Genomic DNA, 21,477 nt, shown 5'->3' with positions numbered 1-21,477 from the left:
ACCAGCTCATGAACTAGAATTGTGCTATCTACCGCAGGCATTTAAAACATTATTGAAAGTGTTCGCTGAAACACCCGGTATACTGAAAGTCTATTGGACACAGTGTACGCTCGGCTTCTACGCTCATATTTTTGTACGGGACGGTTTCCGAGCCAGCGAAAGCAAGCAACAACACAGTCGAGCACCGCTCAACCCTTTCATTGATACTTGGCCTCATCACAACCCAATGAAAGACTAACAAGAGAATGGATGAATGTTGGGCTGGCGGCTTGAATGGAAGGGGGGCAAATGAGCAACAGAGGAAGGCGGGGGAGTCTGGATGTGGTCGTCCAATTTCCGCAGCGCTCCAGCATCGTCGATGGTTGGGCTTGTCGCCGGGTCAGAAACCCCGCCAGAGGGCACAGAATATATATACGGCCGTCCGGTCATTGAGAGGGAGTCGACAGGCCGACGGCAAATCACCGGGGCATCTGCACACGACACTATCGCGGTCCCCGAGCAGACTCGGGACTGAAGTACGTCGGAGAGGATTCGGACGGAGAGACTCGATCGGAGAACGGATCGAGGAGAACGGAATGACAGTCGCCAATGCGCAACGCGATGCGAATGGCCCCGTAGTCATTAATGCCGGAGAAGTCGGGACTAGTTTCGAAGGGATAGAATGACTTCGGATAGGCAGGGACTTTCGAGCAGTGCAGTCAAGGCATCGCTGAAAGTATACTCGTATATCTATAAGCAGCAAGCGCAGAAGCTACTCACGGTGTCCAATAGTGGTGTGTGAAAGAATGGCTTCTTGCAAATATACGAATGAATGTTGTGAGGAGCAAAACGAAGTTTAGTTTTTCTTTTTGGTCAGGGTGTGTCAAACCCGTGCACGCCAGGACAGTGCATTTGCACACGTGGGAATCACCAAACGGCATCAGAAATTGAGCGCGCAAGCCACTCATAACTTGCAATTCAGAGAATTGAGAAAGCGCGAAGGCTTCAATCACAACTTATTGACGATCAATGATAGCGACAGTGGCGCCATCTGTGACAACGCCATCTCTTAGCATACGCAAACATTCAGTACGTTGATGCTGCCCAATAACGCACGTTTTACATAGCGTACAGAAGTCACAGAAAACCAAACAGCGTACGAAGCACGCACAGTGAGGACAGCGCTGTTTGTTTACGTATGCAAGGCGTTTACGTTTGCTCGCTAACGGCATTCTAAAGCTCTCTAATGACGCAGTCGTACAGCTTCAGAGCACCGCCCAATACAGGAAGGTTCTATCGAACGAGCTCCGGGCGACACCACTGTTTTTTCTGGGTTACGCACGACACATGCAAAAAATAAGGAAAAAAGGGAGAAGAAAATGGAAAACGCACGCCTCGCTGAAACCCACGAAAGGGAGAAGTGAAAAGGCGCGATGGCACGGAATGGGGTTTGCGGCAGCTTCCCGAATCTCGTCGATCGAGTCGCCTCGGTTCTCATTTCCTTTCGTGCCATTGTTTTATCCCCCCTTCGGGGATTGCCTTTGCTTCCATTTGTGTAGGCTGTCTCAATAGATGCGTGCAGTGCAGTGGAACCTCGCATTCGTATCGGGAAATTAGAACAGAGGAACACACACCGACGCAGTGCACTCCGCCCTTCATACGGTGCGGTGTAGCTGACCTTGTGCACACAACATTGTGTGGAAGAACTGGCGTCAGTGACACTGTATGGACGTTGTGAGGTGACCTCGCGTACGTCAATATGTGCACACGAACTTAGGAGGAAATCTCTGGGAAATGGTAACTTGCCAAAAATAATGATAATTTCACCTAAACAGTGCTAATAAAGGCCTAAATGAATATGAGGCCTAAAGTTTCATCAATCGGAGTAAAATTCGCAGCAGCCAACGATACGTAACTGCAGCGCCAGGTTTCACGTACAAAGGTAATGCTGGTGGTTATTAATTATATAACGCCTCTGCAAATAGCCGTTATCGGTAAAGAACGCCGGTTACCTATAAAAAATAGTCTCTGACGGGCAGAGTTTTCCCCGTACGATAAACAAGAAGGCAGGCAACATGGACACTGCAAAGCGTTTCCGAAACTGGCCACTACTTGTTTTTACGCAACGAACTCAGCACATCGCTCGGAACACGTTTCTTGTTACGGAACGTACAGACCTGGCCATGCTAGCCCTAACGCACTCGGCTTTTCTCTTTTCCCGCGTTAACTTCTCGTCCTACCATTGCTTCCTTTCATGACCTTCCGCACACGCACGTAGCGCCCCCACTTTCAACGGCGGAGGCTGGCGGGAGAAAGCGAGCATCCCTCTTCTTGCTCTTCGGAGCATCAGGGCACGGAATGGATGGCAATATCGACAAATGGGGGGAAATGCGCGGACACTGTCAATGTTTGGAGCAAGCGCAGGAGCAGATTACAGGAGAGGGCGAGCAAAGGAAGTGGGGCGTCGATGAGAAAACGCGGTTCACAGACAGACGTACAGAGGCTGCAGACGCTCATAGACAGACGTACATACTGCAAAAGCACAGACAGACGGAGAAACAGACGTAAGGATTGCAGACGTACGAACAGACAGAGAGACTGCAGACGCAGGCAGACAGAAGAACAGATTGCAAAAGTATAGAATAACGGAGACGCACACATACATGTAAGGGCTGCAGACGTACGGACAGAAGTAAGGATTAGGGTCGTGCAAACAGACGCAGAGAAACGAACGCAAAGGCGTAAGGATTGCAGGCACACAGACAGACGAGACAGACGCACGCACAGACAAGGATTGCAGACGTGCAGACGGAAGCACAGACAGACAGTCACTGCGGAATCTAAGCGAATCGGCCGAAGTCCTCGCACACAAGAAAATAGAAAAAAAAAAAAGGATTGAACCAAGAAGAATAATATAGAGAAAAGGAACGCGTAGTGGGACAAGCCAGAGACAAAAGTGCGAGGCGCCGAACTAAGAAGTGGAAGAGCAAGAATACAGCAGCGGCTGCGCGGCATATTTCGTGACAGCAGAGATCCCCTTCCGTGACTGTGAACGTCGGAAACGGATTAGGGACGTAATTCCCGCGCCGCCATGCCGCCTGTTGGTGTGGGAGAGAACTTGGAGCTTTGCTCTTTCTCGGAGCGGCCCGTGCCTTCCAACATCCGCTACTGCACGCGCGCCCTTCCTCCTAGGCTTCACTTCCATTCGCTTTTACATCTCCAGCACCAACGTCCGTCTCATACACACGCATACACAGAAAGCACAGAGCCGCCAGCAATCTCCTGCCGGTCGCTTTAGCGACTCCTATCTCTCTGATGCGTCCAGGAATGCTTTCAACTTAGCGCGCGGTCGGGGGCTGACGGGAAATGACGTAACACAAATCGCGACCCCTCCAACTTCGGTCCCTCCATGTGTTTCTCGGTTCAACCGCGTTTGCTTTTATTTTTTGTTTCTTACTTCTTTTTGCGTCTCCATAGCAGTGTTTGCCTGAGTATAGATTGAGAGCGGGTCGGGGACGTTTCGCCAAAGATCGCGGCCCATTTGCGTAATGAAAAAGACGGCCGCGCCCAACAACGCTGACATGAGTGAAAGACAGACCGAAAAAAAAAATTTAAAGGGAGAAGGCGGGCGGTGGTCTGCGTGTATCATGTCGTCACCGGAAGCAATGGCAAAAAGAAAAAAAAACAGACATCTTCTAAGATGGGTTAATCTTCGATAATGAATCTAATGCGGGAAGTTCATTAGAATTGTCCTCCACCTTAATGAAATGTCAAAAGAACAAGCTCGGGGAGCGCTTGTGTTTTTCTTGCGCGTGCTATCGGAGAAAGCTCTGACAACACGTCTGAGGTCGGTACGAATGAATCGATCGAACTGCACCAGCGAACAGTTAGGAGAGAGCATTATACGCACAGGTAAACGATAAGAAAGCTTGCTGCGAGCTTCAGCTTGCGATTAACGCCTTTGTGGGTTTCTCGAAAGTCCACGACCCTTTCAGGTATTGTGTGCGCAATTGTGCGCGCTGAGGTAGGTCATCGAGAGCGAAAGTAGAGGGTGTACTAATGAAAATAATTATTTTTCAAACAAGTCGCGTACATCGTGAAACACTATTGATTGGACTTCCACTTCAAATATGAAAAAAAAAACCGAAAAAAAAACGCGTAAAATGTTCTAAAGAACAAATTGCAACTTAGACGGCTGGATGTTTGCTTGCAGTGCGAGTGCGTCGTCATGTATAGCGTGTTCGCTTCTTTCGTTATTTTTCAGAATGTTTTACTTTTTAAAACAGAACCATAAAGGCGTGTCTAGTACCTTCGCGCTCCATGTCTTTCCCTGGCCCCTTTATTCCTCCTGCTCCTCCTTTTTCGTACCCACAAAACTTTCCATCGACTTCGCATCGAGCCTTTTACTGCGTCTGCGCAAACTTAATCTCAACAAATTCTCCCGCGTATTTGGACGCGCGAAAGTTGTCGCCTCCACATAGACGGGTCCGGCACCACGACGACCGATCGTCCCAATCACGACGCCCCGTCAGATGGCGCGATTTCAAGCCCCCCGTCGCAGCCATTTTACTCTCCGCGATTGCCGTTGCAACAACTCTTATATACGAACAGCTTTCGCGCGCCAAGTTGCCATATAGACGCGTGGCGGGGGGTTTCGGAATCGCGAAGAAGCAACGTTCGGGGAGGGCTCAAATCGGCAGTTTCCCGCGAGTCCGAAAGGAATAGTGGGAGTGGAGGGGCACCGAGGGCTCACTAGAGGGTTCGTCGCCCTGTCACTAGCTGGTGCTGCTTTCGGTACAGGCCTTTTCTCTACCGTTAATGGCTCCCTCTCTCTCTCGCCTTGCGACCGAGCATCGAGACCCCGCTCCCTGGCCACGTGTTGGGCTTGCCTGCATCGCACCCTACATTACGTGAGAGAAGGAAGCCTCCCCCCAAGTCACGCAAGGGGCCGATCGTTTTCCACGGCCCACTAGGGACTCGACCTCGGCTACAGTGCTCGGTCGTAACCCCGTAACCCCCCCGCCGCGTGCGTGGATATAGCGAGGGCGGGATAAGATGGAGTCTATAAGGTGAAGAAGACGAAGAACGAGACGAAGCCAAAGACCAAAAAGTAAGAGACTTTTTACTTCCCCGATGTTCCGGTGTATAGCATAGCCATCCCCCGCCCGGCCGCTGCCATTAATGGCGATAAAAGAAAATAGAAAGGGGGACGGCGGGTGTCCTTTAGCGCAAAGTCAGCGGCAAGCCATGTCCCGGGACCCGCGTACCTTATACGAAGCAAACCTCTCTCGCGAGTTGCAGACGCGACGTTATACAGTACACCGCTTCACGCCCACGCTCAACACGGGGTGGAAATGAAATTAAGCCCACGAACGTTTTAACGCTTACGCTCGCTTCCTGCGTAGTGCACTCTCTGTCGCGGGACGACGGGTATAACACGTTACCTGCGTGCGCTCCGCGTTCATGCAGCTGTAATGTCTTACAGTGCTCGGCGCATGGTCTATATATAGCGCGACTTCATCGTAGTACTTGTGTTCAAAAACAGACCATTTACGCTCTAGGCTATGCGCAAGGAACCTTGCAGAAGCGACAAGTGAAACTGACAAAAGACATGTCAGCATGCTTTCCATGGGTTGTCTAGCGGGACGCGTTGGTTACACGTCAAGTCGCGAGAAAAAGTTTGATGAGCACAGCTGCCGTGATTTTTTTTTTCTTTTTTCAAGCCCTACACATTCACGCTGATACCAAGTGGCGCACCGCGGATGTGTATGTTCGACTCATGCAATGCGCTGTTGCATTTCGAGATTGGACGGTTCAACATCGCACAATGGACGGTATTTTAATGCGAAAACATTATATGCCCCATTACGCGAGAATCCGGCTGCGGCGGCGTGAAAGAGCGATGGTACCAAAAATGGCCGACGGCGCCAATAGTAAAAACTAGTCAAAAACGCGCAGATTGTTGTCAACATTGGCAGAGAGGTTCCGTTAAACCTACGAAAAGAAAATTTGGTACATTTAGGTCTGGGTGGGAATCGAACCAGGGTCTCCGAGGTGCGAGACGAGCACACTTCCTCGACGCCACGGCGGCTGCACGGCTCTGGCTGACTAAAGGTGTGACGTAGTGCGCGCGTCACTGGGCACGTGACGGTGCATCCGCTGAGAACGAGGTGGCGCCACGTCATGAGTGCATAAATTGAGCGCGTTCATGACGTTCCGAGTGTCTCTATACGGAATCATTTCTTTTTTTACCCTGTCGCTGAGCGTAGTTGTCAACTGATGGATGAGCATGTGCGACAAACGTTATAGATATGACGTTACTGTGAATCACATCGGCGCTCGATATGCACCTGCATATCCCAGCGCACTCACCGACACCGCCAGTACACGTGCATGCGGATTCTAGTTCGCAAACATGCGAACCGCGACGCGCGGGAACGGACCTCCCAGACGCTCGCGAGAGATATCATTCCTCTTCAAAGTCCATTACGGGTGTCTCTTTTGAAACCCGCGACAGAGAAGCGAGCCAGTGACGCGCACGAGCGCGCGCTAACGTTCTCCAGCTCATCGTCCGTGAAAACTGCCTCGGCAAACAGATCCATACAAAGAAACTATCCGGTGCCGGTGATTTACTGCAACGACCGGCGCACAAGCGGCAACGCTAATAAACGCGGACAGAACCCTCGAGCTTCATATAATGCACGGCGTGTGTGTATACTAAAGCCGCGGCCACAAAAACGACGACCAACCGGCGATAAGATCGACGTGAGAAGCTTCCGCAAATCGATTCCCATTCATGCGGGCAAGCCGATTGCGAGCAATACACCATCGGCGGGGCCGGTCATTAGTGCTGAACGGCGGTGCGGCCGAGCTCATTCAGCCGTGCATATTGGCGGTAGCTCGAGCGGCTATACACACGGCTAGACGAGTGGCTCGCGTTGGATCGTTGCTCTCTCCAGCTCTCAACGTTCTTGGGAGCGAGAACGCGGAGCAGCAGAAGACGAAGGGCACACCGGAAACAGACGACAAAAAATACCGCGCCTGCTTCAGCTGCTTCGTCGTCTGTAACGAGCAGAAGGCGTTTTGTTCCTTCAGCACCAGAAGTACAAAAAATAATCACGGTGCGCAGAACGTTTGGAAGACAGAAGACCCTCACGCAATGATCAGTGAGGACAAGTATTCCAGACGAGGATACAGCGAGGGAGACAGTTTGAATTAACGAGGCTGGGGGATTCGAGGCGCCGAAGCACTCGTACCTATACTGCTCCAGCGCGAGTTTAGACCCACAGACACACGTAGTACGTGCGCCTGCCTGTTTGCTTTTCTGTGCGGGACGGGGGGAGTCCATCGACTAGTTCCGCGCCATTAAGCCTCAATTAAAGCGACAAGCCCGTGAGCAGCGTACCTTGCGAAGACGCATTGGTGCAGCGCGCACTCTCCGACCCCGAAACAACGGGGGCACCGGCAGCCGGGTAAAGACACGAGGAAGAAGAAGATAAAAAGAAAGAAAAGAAAGATGCATGAGAGGAAGTCGAACGAGACTGCGAACCGAGGAGCGAAGAACGGGCCTCGAAAACAAAGGGCAAACCCTAGGCAGCGTTTCACGACAGCGTGCTGAAGCAGTAGAGCCTCCATTAGAATCTACTTCGACAGTCCACGGAAAGTGTATACGATGTCTATAGACGCCATATGCACTAGTGGCTTTACCCTTCCAAAATCAAAATATAGACCACAACGGACTTTGTCAAGACATTTTATTCCTGTGTATGGGGAGCCAAGCAATTAGAAGGCGAACGGTGAGTCTTTGAATAGAAGATTTAGACAGTCCATACAAAGTTGATACGATGTTTATTGACGCCATCTTGGCTATGGCTTTATTCTTCAACAAAGAAAATTACTCAACAGACTCTTAAAATACTCCATTGGTGTGTTTGGAGAGTCAATTTAAACTCGTTAGAATGTCAACAAAGATTCTTGCAGAGATGTAGACATAGCTAGTTTGTACAAAGCGTATAGGCATGAGCGGACAGTTTGGGAGCCTGCGGGTCGCAGTGAGACCAAAGGACATGCACGTTTAACGGCTTCATTCGATTAACTCTTTGTATCACTTATATGGGCGAAATAACAAGTTGCCCGTTCTTATTTGTTTAAATTAGTGTGCAAAATGTGTGCAAACTTGAGTTAGAGTTAGTTATACTTCTCTGTACATCATGTCATTTCTCTCTCCTCATGACAAATTTGGGAAAGCAGACGACAAAATATCCAAATCGCCTTATCAATTAATCAATCAATCAATCAATCGATCAATCAGTCAATAACTCAATCAAGAAGTAAGAACCGCGAAGTCGAATAGCGCTGAAGAGGAATGAAAATTGGACCGGCTCGTGCGCATTCACGACGTCAATGACAACACGCGGTAGACCTGATTTGTATAGACAGCTTGTAGGGTAAGTGAACATTTATGTGGAGGAATGGCGAATGAACAAGCACACACCAAATACAGGCTTGAGTATTTCTGGTAAGGGAAGCCAGGAATAGAGAAAAGAATCGAATAAAGGGTATAACGTCATCGGCAGCCCGAAACGGACTCGTTCCGGCACCTATCGCTTAATACATGGCCTCCGACACCAGACGGGCGCGGTGAGCGCACCACGCCCAAATCTCGGAGGCGATGACTGAAAGAAAACAAGGAGGCTTAAAAAGTGCCACCATAGAGTTTCGTAGTAAATTTACTCGAGCGAACTTTCGCACTGCATCCAGCTACCGCCGGAATGATTGTTAGTACATGGATTTGCCTGATCTTCGTGCTTGCGCACTTCAGACGTTCTTGTCGCTTTTTTAACCACGCTTTCTCTACGCTTATTACCCTATATTTCGAAGCAATCCTTCTTTTCAAAACGCAGAAGACCATAAGACTCTGCCCTTATGCAGAATCACTGCGAATTCTAACGTTCGAAACGAAATATTTTGTTGAAAATGGTCAGCTCGACTCGACTCGATTCGACTTGACTCGACTGGACTCGACTGGACTCGGCTGGACTCGGCTGGACACGGCTGACTGGACACGGCTGGACTCGACTTGACTCGACTTGACTTGACTCGACTTGACTCGACTTGACTCGAATGGACTTGACTCGACTTTACGTGACTCGACTTTGGCGGGTTCACGTAAACGCAGTTTATGACAGTCCCCACGCGGCATGCACCGAAGCAGACCGTTAGGCTTCGCCGTCGCCGCCGCTTTCCTTACGACGCGTGTTACGTTGAACGAACGAGGAGAGAGGGACGGAGCGCACGGAGGAAAATAAGGCACAAACACACGCGCACCAACTGCGGCGCTGCGAACACACATTCGCGAGCAGAGAAAAAGGAATAGCGCATCCAGTGCGAGCTAAAGGAAAAACGAGCCGTCGAGGAAAAGAGAGACAATCCATTATTCAGCGTTCACTCACTGGCAGGAGCCACATCCGCGGAGCCTCTCCAAAGCGGGCGAGGAGTAATTTATTACTTAACGATAACAAATGAGGTGCCCCGAACCTTTTCAGCGCTTTTGCCGCGAGCTCTTTGCACTGCGTTCCGTGCCTTACACACGTTGCAGTCGCAGGGCGCAGCTCGCGCCGTTTCTATATAGGTGTCACACCGTTGCGATAATAGCGTGCAGTATTCTCGAAACTACTCTCGCAGGAACGTCCACCGAAATTCGGTGTAAATACTAAAGGAAACAGAGTCAACTGAATGTCGACAAAAGCCAGTGCACCTTTTTAATGTAAATTAACAGTGCGGCTACACAGAGCTGAATTTAGAAAAGGTACTCGCGGTTAGGAAGGAAATCTTAGTGGTTGTAATGTGGCCGTGACCAGCTAAATACCACTAGGCAAAGAAACAAAAGCTATGCACTAGTAAAAAATGCCGTTAATTAATAGATCGCGCAGAGACGCATTTCCCTTATACAGACGCCTCACAGACACCTCCTGTATTTTCTTTTATTATTTATTTCTTTTTGTTTTTGCCTTACGTATAATCAGTACACATCATAGGAACAAGTTCTGCGAATATTGTAAGGCTATATTTCATAGGCCAAATGCACAGCATAATAATTACCTAGAATACGGAGTATTACCCACGGAGTAAGATAAGACTTACTCCGTGGTATTACCCTAAATTTGACTGGTGTTCGGAATACATTCTATGGCTTAAGACAGCTTAAGACAAATGTTCTGTAGTAGGTTTCATCATCATCATCGGCCTATTTTTATGTCCACTGCAGGACGAAGTCATCTACCTGCGATCACCAATTGACACTGTCTTGCGCTAGCTGATTCCAATTTGCGCCTGAAAATTTCCTAACTTCATCACCCCACCTAGTTTTCTGCCGTTCTCGACTGCGCTTCCCTTCTCTTGGTATCCATTCTGTAACTCTAGTGGTCCCCGTTATCTACCCTACGCATGACATGGTCTGCCCAGTTTCATTTCTTCCGCTTAATGTAAACTAGAATATCGGCTATCCCCGTTTGCTCTCTGATCCACACTGCTCTCATCCTGTCTCTTAATGTTAGGCCTAACATTTTTCGTTCCGTCGCTCTTTTGCGGTCCTTAACTTGTTCTCGATCTTTGTTAATCTCCAAGTTTCTGTCCCATATGTTGCACTGGTAGAATGGAATGATTGTACACTTTTCTATTCACGACAGTGGTAGGCTTCCAGTCTGGATTTGGTAACGCCTGCCGTGTGCACTCGAACCCCAATTTTAGTCTTCTGTAAATTTCCTTCCCATGATCATGTAGTAGGTTTACAGTTCGCATATTATACAGTGGTAAGTAATACCACTGTATAATAAGATGTAAGGCCTAAAATATAGGCCTATGCCATATTAAATTATTATCTGCAGGATGCACTGATAACCCAGCTAGTAAGCTTCCTTTGTTTGCGAAGAAGCCAGCGACACAACAGCTGCCAACGTTTCCAAAGTCATCAGAACAAATCACTCACACTCATTCCTTTGAATACCGATAGAGTTTTCAGTCTAGTTCATACAAAATGTGCAGACATCCTATCAAGAATACTTGACTAATAGCATGATGCTACGTATAAACACAGCATTTTTCTGGAGACCTGCACACAAAATGAATAGACATGCATACTATGTATAAAAAAGTGACCAATTACAAACAGCCAACAATCTCATACGAACGCATATCTGTTGCAAGTACACTTACGTGATCATATATCGAATATTATATGCGATGGCCACTCTGTATTCCCTGTAGGAACCATGAGCAGTGTATAGGAACTGTCTAGACACCGCCCACAAACATCATATATCGAAAATAAGCCGATACAACTAATATGAATTCGACAGCCCCACCACCCACAGTGTGCGAACCAAAGCAGTATATATAAGTTGTCTATGCGCAGTCTATCAAAATCAAAATAATAATATTAATAAAAAAGCTGTGTAGATCTCTTCAGTCATACTCTTGCCAAGGTTGGCTGGAACTCCAGTACGAGTTCCCACAGCGATGCACGGTTTTAGGGCACTGCGATGAACAGGGGCAAAAAAAAAATGGAGTCCAGAACGCAAATACGAGCCATAGAAACAATGCGACGTTCAGGGTCGCACGAGCACTTAGCGCGCGCACCTCGCTCCGTTTCTCTCGGCGATCCGCTTCTCCGCCGCACGCACATACGCTCGTCTCATCTTTCCTCGCCGACTTCGCTTCTCGCTCGCCCGCCGACTCGGTCTCACCGGCGAGGCAGGCAGGGGAAGACAGGCGCGCCTCGAGGCTAGAGTCGATTTCGAGAGAGCCGCCGAGCCAGCCGCCAGAGAGGAGAGAACCCGGGGCCCGCCGAATATTTATCACGCACGAGGAAACCTTGAACGACGGTGACTCGAAGCAGTGTGTGTGTGTGTGTGTGTGTGCAGCAACGCGACGGAGGACAGGAGGCTCTGAATACTGCCTCCAGCTCTCTCCGGTTTCTTGTTTCGTTCTCGAAGCTCGTTGCACTCTTCTTCTGTTGACTTCTATAGTTCGCGATTGAAATGCAACGAGTTGCCGGTAGAGGGCGCGCACAGCCGAGACATAAGAGAACGTAGAAGTGAGCGAAGGCAGGCAGGAAGGATGGAATGGAGGAAGGAAGTCGGCCGATTCGGTTAAGGTTCCGGTCATTGTTTTGCTAATGGCTTATGTAGATCGGAGAAAAGGATCTCGCCCGGTCTGAAAGGACTTCTCCGCTGCGCGTGGTGTGTACATTATATACGGACTCATGCACGGCCGGATAGAGTTCCTTCGCTGTCTCTCGTTGCGTTCAATTTTCTTTTCTTTTCCTTACTTTTCGCGTGCCTGCGTCATGAATTTTCTTAGACAAATAGGACGGCGCACTGGGGAGAAGGAAGCATAGAAATTGCGACATGAACCGGAAAAGGCGAAACAGGAGAAAAGGAGCGGGGAGGCTTTGGGGAAACGAGGAAGCAGATCTCGAAACGCCGGGCCACAGAAGGGGTTCGGGATAACGTTAGCTGCGCCGGCGATGGATGAAGAAAAAGGAGTTCCGATGTATACGAACGGGTGAAGGCCGTATGATTCATGAGCGCAGGTAAATATATATCGTGCTCTTTCGACCTTTATAGGGCGAAACGAAGAACGAAACGTTGAAACTTTTGTTTTCTTTTTTTTTTCGCCATAAATGGCACACGCTCGCTTTGACGAAGATTGATAAAGGGTAGCTTTATGAATACTGCGAATCCCATGTGTGCAGCGCGTCATCTCTTCAGCGTGTACTACGCGTAGTCATCGTCGATCCCTTCCTGTCGAGTTGCATAATCAAGAGTTCTTGGATAATAGGGGCTCCAAAACTGCGGTTCAAATTCCTGGCACGCCCTTTGAATCTCTCTCTCTCAATCAATGTGTGTGTAGGGGACGGGAGGCTAATATAGTTACTGTGCATGCTATATACAATAACTGTATCCCTATTTAGAAGCCCTAGGGTGTCATTGACTGACGTATCACCTGTCAACAACAAAGTGAAACTCGTCACTATATTTATCGTCTACTAAAGACTGCTCGAAAACGCTAATCCGACTGAAAAAGTTAAGTACTGATCGCAAAGGTCGTTATTTGCCTTCAATAAAAGTACCCGTCAAGGTCTTATTTTGTAGCGCTCTATAGACAGGGGCGTTCTATCACACCCGTCGTTGTCCTCGAGTGGTGCGTCAGTCAGCGAACACCTAACAGCCCGAATATTTATAGGGACACAAGAAGCACCGAACGTTGTTATCAGATAAGTGCGTCCAGGCATTAAGATGAAAGGGAGAACAAAAACAGAAAAAGAACAGGAAGGGGAAAAAAAAAAGAACAGGACAAGCGCGCTCATTTTTTTTCTTTTTATTTTCATTTTTTTAACGTGGAACGCGAGCCGTTTAGATCAGCATTAGGCGACCGCCCGGGTTGGCATCCCCGGTACTCGCGCTCCGATACACAGGGGTCGGAAGCACGCACGGAAGACGCCACGCGCGCCGATCAGCAAACGCCAAATAGAAACAAAACTGAGGCGGCACGTGGGGCGGTGACGACAGGCGGGGTCGCGCGGTCGGAACGACAAAGAACGCAAGACGCCGGGCACGCCTCGGCAGAACGACAACGACGCGGCATCATCACGCGCCACGTATGTATACGCAAACACGGTTCAAACATCACCGCCCCTATACATATAGCTTCTCTCCCAGCAGGCGCCACGTCGTACGCGAAAAGACAAAAGCTTACCGGGCCGCCACGATCACTCTTCGGCGGTAAGGGAAGACGACGATCAACGCGTCTTCCTGCCCAACCAACCAACCCCTCCCCAACGCTCCTTTATTTCCCATCGGAAAAAATAACAGCTCGAGACGCCACGATTCGGCGGCGGCGGCAACGACGACGTGGCACGAAGCGGCTAGGGGGCGCTGGGGTTGTTTGTTGGTTGTGGGGACGCGAAAGAGGGATGTGGGGAAAGGGGTTAAGCGGCGCCGCCTCGCAGAGCCCCGGGGGCGAAAAACAAAAGATGCGCGCATCCCTTACCTTCCTATACGAACGCTCCTCGAACCGTGGCGAACGCAAAAAACAAAAGAACGGGCAACGTTCTTTCACCTCGTTCTCCCATGGCACGTGCACCACAAGATCGTCTCGACATTTTCACTTTCTTTCTTTCTTTGGCTTCCCGAATACCCATTCTCCCTACGCAGCCGTCGGTACGGGAAAGGCCTTAGCGGCTGGGTGTTTTTTTTTTTCTGTGGTTGCGAGGCAACGAGCTTTCTCCCTTTGTTTTTCCTCGAACGTTGTATGCGTGTCGTACCCGAAACGGCCTTCTTCGAGGACAGCTTAGCGTATACGATCACCCTTCTCTCGCCGCAGCACGCGCTATGTAGACAAACTGCAACGAGCGCACCACGCAAGGATCTAGCGAGCTGTTTTTTGCGAGGCACGCCGCACATTTGCCCGCATCCACCCGCAGACACGCGACGCAAAAGGGAAAAAAGAAAAGCGTTCGCGCTTGCTTCTATGAAGCCCGTTGGCACGAGCAATGCAAACTAAAGCAAGACAAGAACAGAAAGAAGGTTATCAGGAAGCGGGGAGTAACGTGTATACGGCGTGCCTGTGTGTGTGTTCGATAGACGCGTCGTCGTCGTCGTCGGCTTGAGGAGGACACCTTGTCACCGTAACGACATAATGTCACGTGCTACGCGCGGCGCGCCCCCTTCTGACGCGAGCGTGCGACATTCATCGGCTTTTCTCGATGGCGGGTCTTTTGTCTTTCGCTCGCGCGCGCATGTGCGCGTGCGGCATAGGCCCGACACGCGCATTTAGCTTCGTGCATATATCGCGTACGAAACGCTCTGCTATCAGGGCATCAGAAGCAAAACAGCCGTGCGTATGTATAAAGGGCCAGCGACGCTGAGGCAGAAGCGTTCTCTCTTTTTATTTATTTTTTTTTTCTTCTTTTAGAAAGGTTTCTCTGTTCTTTATCCACGACCCCGGAAAAAGACGCCCTGTTGCGCGGAGAAGCGTCCAAGCTGTGTCGAATTCAATTCTTTATTTGAACTGATTTGTAGTTCCGTTGGAAGGGGCCGGCCAGCAGCCTGACGTCTTCGAAAACGGGAAGGCTTTTCTTTTCTTTTTTTCCCCCCCGATCTGCAGGCTTGTTAAGAGAGCGCGTGTGTGCGCTTCGCTGCGCGCTAAGGCGCAGGCCCCTTGTTATGGACTGGCGTGCTCCCAGATGTTGCATACTGCTGCTGGCTGCCCGCTGAAGAAGAAGGAAAACGGATGGATGTTTTCGTTGCGCAGCCCAAACATGGATTTCGGGAAGAATGTTTAACTCTGAAAGACTAGAGAGACGAGAAACAAGCCATGACAGGGCGGCATTCGAAAAGCTCCGGTTCGTCGATTGCAAATTCCGGAGAATCACCGCTAAAGCCGAGCGCACAGGATTCGTTGAATGCACACAGGTTCGTTGATTTCGTCCGTGGCGCATATGCGTTGTTTTTGACATTGCGCAATTTCTGAGTGTTGATGATGATATGCTGTGTTGTGACTCAAGGGCCAGAATGTGGCCCAAAGAGCACCCGGCGCAAATGGTAATGAGTTGTCAATTTTGCAGTCAATGACGTAATATAGATGTAACATCGCTCCGAAGAGGCCGAAAGTTGAGTCGCTGAATTATATATGGGGGGGGGGGGGGGGGGGGGATGAGGACGTATAAATAAACAAACATAGAGACAGTGCTGTCTGTGTGTTTGTTTATTTCTACGTCATCGTTCAGTCGCGCTTACACGTTCTGTAATGGATTCTAAACAACCAGCCCGCCAACGCCTTTTATCCAAGTTCACGTTTTATCCACACGTTTTATCCATGCACTGGGTTCGTTTCTTTTGGCAGTTGCTGTACCTTGAATCACTTAATTACATTGTTCATAACTATGAGCGCAGGTGAGAACTGGCTTGAATGTTCATTCTACGGGCGAGGTTGTTTCGACTGAATGCAGCAGGCAGGAACAGTTATCTGCGTCGCTTAGGGCGTACCGCCGACCCCTACTGTGATAACCGCGGTAGTTTACACAGACAGTGATGCACACATCAGTTTAATACCACGCGTACAGCGACGAGAAACTTTGCCATAAGCGCCAAATAGACATAATTTGTCATGCTCCACTAAGATATAACACGTCACATCTTAGATCTCATATGACCTTGCCTGTCAACACAGCGGCGGGCCTTGAATTCATTGTTCCCATACCTTTCATAACTTGGCATTCTCGAAAAGCTTTAACCAAGGTACGCTGCTTGGTAATGTCACGTGGTTGAACAAGAACACGTCTCGATGACTTACTCGGATGAAGATCGACACCGCCGCACTTGTAAATATGAATATAAGGTTAACTGACACAGTTAATGTTCAAAATATTTTTTTTTCAAGCCTGGAAGCTTAAGTCCCATTTTATTTGCAGAGCAGCACGACAGCGATTGCGTGCACGCCATCAAAAATGTCTGCCTTTCAAGAAAGCGCTTCTCTATCTCTCACTTTGAATTTGCATCGTTTCCCACAATGATGTAGAGCCATAAAATGCCTCTATATCATAATGTTTCTATATCGTATCATAATGTCTCCAAACCCCGCAATAGTTCGTGACTGGATGAATTACGTTTAGGGCTCGCCGTGCAACACAAACATCTTATTTTATTACTTCCATTGCTATATCTCGCACAAATGCCCAAAAATTCAACACACGCGTCTGCATTCTGAAGCGCACATTGTAACCTGCGCAGTCAATATCACCTCGTGAAAAGTTAAACGGAGAAACGCTTGGTCGATCTAACGAGGTCGCCGTGTCCCATTACAGCAAACAATCCACACCCGACTGTTACACAATGACCGAAACAATATACACCCGCAACAAAACGACGATGACAAAAAAAAAAAAGGAAAATGCAAAACAACGGTTTCCAGACGAGAGAATCGCTTAACGGCGTGTTACAGAGATGACATCGAAATTCAGTCCATACGGTTGCGTAGCCCCCGCTGTACGACAGTGGTCACGTATGGCTTGGTTAGGGTTAACTCGACACGCAAGCGAGCGTTATGTATAGCGTGCTCGGCGACAGTTATAACGGAGCTCATCCCGTCGGACATCACGTATGCTTCAAACGCGTTCACTCGCTCGATTGCGATCAGCCTGACGAAACGTGAAGCCGATCCAAACCACTCGAAAGGTCAGCAGTCTATTTCTGGAGCACGAATGCGTGGATAAAAGACGCTATATGCATGACTTGCAAAATAATGCAAGCAGACAAGCATACGCCCGACAAAGATGTATGAGCGAGATTGCATTGTTCTTTTCGAGCCTCACAAAACTGCTTGTCTCGTTTAACCGAACAACTATTGCACGAACGATGCGGGACATATCAGGAGTGTGCTTAACTGGGCTGGTTGGTGCATGTCGGAGGGAATCGACCATTGCAGACGACAATAATTAATGGGACATGGCAGACACAGGGCTGACTAACAATAATTCTTTCTTGCATATCAGCCGCAATATAATATGAAACGTCAATCAGCGCAGAAAACACAACGAGACCTATTTCATCACAGGCCACTGCTGTACGTAGACTATCAAACATTGGATTTGTGGTAACCTGCGGACAGCAGCGGCCTGTGATGAAATGGTCGTTATGGTTGCTGGGCAAATTGAGTTTCCTGAAGGCTATAACACAGTGGACAGGTAGACGATAAACAATAAGTAATGGTTAATAGTAAGCGCTGTATCTACCGCCTCCTTTTCAGTGATGTCGTTTGCAATGTTCGATTCCTTTATACGTGACATTCTGCATCAATTCAACAGAAATACTACAAAAAGTAAACATAAACGCAACATATTTTAAACTACTTTTGTAATGGAAAGCTCCAAACACCATTTCACATCAAGTAAAAATTGAAGAACTTGTCCGCCTTTACTTCTAGTTATGGAAAGTACACTTGCACGTAAAAAAATTATGGAATATATTTTGCAGGAAACAATTACTCAGTACAGTAATGCGAAAGGAACAGGAAGCCTCTTCGACAAATTCCTTGACGAAAATAAAAAGTATAAACTCACGTTTCAGGAACGGTGGCCCGCTGAAGCCAGGATCATTCTGGAAGAAAAAGAACGGTCGGCGATCAGACAAATTTGGCATTTTTCCTTCATGAACAAAGAATATAATTAAGGCATTATGGAACGTGCGGGAGATTAGGGCACTTGTGGGTTGAAAACATGGCGCACGGCTGGTAATTTAATTACTTTAGGCGCAACGTAACGTAAGTCATCAGAGATGCAGCTGTGAGGCCTAAGTCAGTGAAACTGCAACAAAATACTGTCTTGAAACACTTTAGAAACACGTTCAACAAAATTAACCCACGCGCTCGCTTTACGGACATGCGAACGATGCACAATATTCCTATAAGCCAAACCTCATTCACTGACACAAAATTAGCCGTTTGATTAGAGACGAATCAATGTTTCTGCTACGTCGAGAACTCTGGTCTACACTTTGACTTCGGCACTTTGAGTTCTGGTTTCGGCACTGCCCATTTGAACTTTGTCTGCTCATTATTTATTAACCCAGAATTGCGAGTATAACGCCAAATTGCATTACGCTATGACATGGGATTGACGGGGCAGGGGAAACAAAAGCAGAAATGCTGATGTTTCAATTGCTAAATAAATGTCACAGAAAAGTTTCGCGTTTAGAGGAAATTTATTTTTGGAAGCAGAAATTCGCAGTGCAAATGCAGCGTCTGCTACATTTGAGCTGAGAGAGACAGACATGTTGGACAATAATTATCGTCCACAAAGTAATCAAACAAACACGCCAACAGTACATTATACACGCACGGACACCGTATACACAAACTAAAGATATTCACAAAGTCTCATTAAGACCTTACAAAAGCCTTTAGAAAAGGCGCCATAAACATTCTGTTACCTTCCAAACGATTTCCCGTTGCACTCAACAGACTTTCAGTTGAAATACGATTGAATGTCATGGATTATTTTTGAAATGACTGTAGTTTTCAAGAATACCTGGAGCACATCCGTTGCGTGTAAAGCGCACCCGGTGCCTCACAACGGCCGCAGAACGTTCAGCGAGTTGAGCTGTGAGTTTGTAAATTTTCTTTCCTTTTTTACGGAGGTCGCACAAGAACGCCAGCGCTTTTTTCCAGCGATCTACGACTCGTTTCTCGTCCTACACTGTTTTCGGACCCAAAGAGAGAGAGAGACAGATACCCTGCTAGCCGGATATATGGAGGATAGAAATAATTAGGAGAGAGCATCGCGAAATACAATTGAAGCCAAACGAGCTAGCCCGACACGTGATCGCCACCTCAGAGAGCGCGGTAGGTTTTAGTACTCTCGCTGGCTAGACTCAGCTGCGGCAGGGCAGTCAACCAAGTGTGCAACGGTTAAACGTTATCGAGAACTGAAAATTCCCCGCCAATGCGCCGAGTTTCAGAGGCCACGTGTTAGACCGATATTGCTAGCGAAAAATCAAACGAAATGGCTTCACGAGGAGTTGGCTTGTCAAGGCTGCGCCTGCAAGACTCAATGCTCTATCGATCCTACAGTTAATTTCCATCCGCCATATTTGCCATCGTAGAAGTATTCGCCTACATTCTACTCTGCAAGGGAGGGAAAAGAGGGGAGAGAAAGACCCTAGAAGAAGGAGGGCAGAGGAAAGCGAAATGCAAAAATAAAGCAACTTGATATGGTGATTTCACTTTTGGCATCTTCAGTGAGTCCATTTGAGTCCAACCTGTTATGCTGATTTCACTACAGGATTTTTTACATAACATTTTTTTTTTTTACAGTGTATGTACTGTTGGTGTTTTTGTTTGATTACTTTGTATACGATAATTATTGCCCAACTTGTCTCTCTCTTTCAGCTCAAAAGTATAGGAGACGATGCATTTGTACTGCGAAATTATGCTTCCTAAAATTAACTGTCCTTCTAAATGCGCGGAAGCTTTCCGTGAAACGTATTTAACATTTGCAGCATCAGCATTTCTGATTTTTTTACATAACGTGCGTTGGAGTCCGAATGGCAGCTAGAGCTTTGAGAGGCAGTCCAGTGGATTAAAGGTCATTAAACAAGAAATCGAGTGCCTGACGCTGGGCTGACGGAAAGTGCCAGGTACCTAATATGCGCTTAAGTGTGAAACGGCCGAGATAGAGCATTTCCGCATTCGTCGCGTATATTTGTCCCGTATGCCATGTATTCTTCACGTTGTTCAGTGCGCATGCTAGCGTAATGGGCTGCACCGATTCCACAGAGCCACAGTTGTCGTAACAGGTACTCGTAGTTTGTTCAAAGCGGGTATAGAGTAGACGACGCTAGAGTGCGTCGATGATTAGACCCCGACGGCGGCTTAATCGACGTCACTATAACATCCTTCGCCTCGCAGTAGAATAGGTGTTGCTGCGGACGTTTTCCTCGAGATGAAGACATCCATCAGCGACCGTGCACGCGCCAGTGGCGCTGAAGAACGGGAAGCGACGTCTGAGGCCACACCCAGCAAATTTTCCTTTCCCAGGGCCGGTTTTATGTGCTCTCTTAGCCGTAGCGGCATCGGCGCGTGCTGAACCGGCGTCGGAGGGAGGAGACAAAGTTCATCCACGTGTCAGAATTCTAGCCTACGGCGTTCACGGCGCCGCTTTCCAAGCTAAAGCATCCACAGAACAAGGCTCGGTTCCGGCCGCAGCCACCTCATGCACTGCTCTTGACACGTTTCAGAGCGCTCTGGCAGTGATAAGAGAGTTGCGTAAAATGACATCAAATGGACGCTAATGATAAACACTAGAAGCTTAGACTGATGAAGTATTCTTTCACCACTCTCTTTACGTTAATTTTCCGGTCATATGCTTGTATATTAGAAGAGAAAGTGAAGGTCAAAGTTCGATGTTTCGAATTTCGCGTCTATGCCCCGGCAACGTTACGTCGGCGTGACGTCACGAATTTTACAGTATCCCTTAATATTTTGGTTATTGTGGTTCAGTAATAAGTAATTACGTGTAGCTTGCTAAGTTCAGTATTTGGTTCGGTTAGAATACAGTGCGCAGAGTGAGCGCGGACCTTGTCTGTCCTCCAACCTTAGCGGCTCCAACGGACTACTCTAGTTGGACTACTCCAATGATGCTCCAACGGGCTATTCTAGCATCAGCCTCAAATTTACGGGGTAGCTCCTTGGAGTTGCACCATGTAACTGAACCTTGGAGCAGCAAAAGTAGCCTGCATCGTTTTCTACTGCGATGCTGCCGGAGTTGTCTTCTTTGACGGCTTCCTCGGGATTGGAACGAAACTTAAGATGGCCGCGGTGTGCATTGCCGTCTGCGGCGAGTATTGGAACACATCCCTAACATGTAACCCTCATCAGCTTTAGAGTAGCATCAGTAATGTGGAAAGTTGGGCGAGTTGGTGACTAATCATCATACCGTGT

At 48.3% G+C, this 21,477-nt stretch overlaps 1 long non-coding RNA gene across 1 annotated transcript in view; it reads right to left on the bottom strand.

Annotated features, from left to right (window-relative positions):
• Positions 1-21,477, bottom strand: part of LOC125941477 (uncharacterized) — a 125,643-nt gene that overhangs the window by 35,119 nt on the left and 69,047 nt on the right. Inside the window, exon 2 of the long non-coding RNA XR_007464362.1 lies at positions 18,101-18,137. This is a non-coding gene — a long non-coding RNA (uncharacterized LOC125941477). The remainder of the gene's footprint in view (positions 1-18,100; positions 18,138-21,477) is intronic.

The sequence above is a fragment of the Dermacentor silvarum genome, chromosome 11 (genome assembly GCF_013339745.2).
Source record: "Dermacentor silvarum isolate Dsil-2018 chromosome 11, BIME_Dsil_1.4, whole genome shotgun sequence".
Classification (NCBI taxonomy): Eukaryota; Metazoa; Arthropoda; class Arachnida; order Ixodida; family Ixodidae; genus Dermacentor; species Dermacentor silvarum.
This window is presented reverse-complemented; position numbering and strand designations above follow the sequence as displayed.